Source organism: Tachysurus vachellii, chromosome 6 (genome assembly GCF_030014155.1).
Source record: "Tachysurus vachellii isolate PV-2020 chromosome 6, HZAU_Pvac_v1, whole genome shotgun sequence".
Taxonomy (NCBI): Eukaryota; Metazoa; Chordata; class Actinopteri; order Siluriformes; family Bagridae; genus Tachysurus; species Tachysurus vachellii.
The window spans coordinates 1,668,878-1,669,738 of record NC_083465.1 but is presented as its reverse complement, the minus strand read 5'-3'; positions in this window follow the sequence as shown (position 1 = coordinate 1,669,738).

Genomic DNA, 861 nt, shown 5'->3' with positions numbered 1-861 from the left:
ATGGTGCTACATAGGACAACATGATGCTACATAGGACAACATGGTGTTACACAGAACAACATGATGCTACATAGAACAACATGGTGCTACAGTGATTATATTTTGTACAGTTCACTCTCTCGGTGTGTGTGTGTGTGTGTGTGTGTGTGTGTTTGTGTGTGTGTGTTCAGTACAGTTCAGTTCTGGTTGTTGAGTCTGAAGGCTTGAAGGAAGAAACTATTGCAGTTTTGCATTTATTGCAGTCTGCTTGTGAGGCCCAATTTATTTTTACAGACAGTAGGAGGGTGAAGAGTGTGTGTGAGGGGTGTGTGAGGGTTGTGAGGGTCTGAAGAGTGTGTGATGGATGAAGAGAGGCTGTGAGAGGGTCTGAAGAGTGTGTGAGGGATGAACAGAGTGTGTGAGAGGTGTGTAAGGTTAAGAGTGTGTGTGTGTGTGTTTTTTTTTTTTTTTGCTACCTTTTGGCACTTTTAAAACGTGGGAAAACGTTTGCACTCGTCTTAAAACGTCAGTAGTAAAAGCTGCAGTTCCCCCATTCAGCCACAAGAGGGAAGCAAAACCAAACGCATTCTCCAGACTCCAGGTTTCACAAAAGACCTGAGTTCATTAATGATGGACGATCATTCTAATGATGGACTCTGGTTTGGCCAGAACGTGTTGGAAAGAGTATCCAGAATCTGTTTCTTCTTCTTCTTCTTCTTCTTCTTCTTCTTCTTCTTCTTCTTCTTCTAGACCACTAGTATATGTAGTGAGTGACATTTTGAGTTTAAAACTAAGAGGATGTTTTTATTTAGATTTGTTGAAGACTCTCTTGTGGAGGAAACCGACTCACTGACCCTCTTTTTGTAAGACCTGGAACGGTTT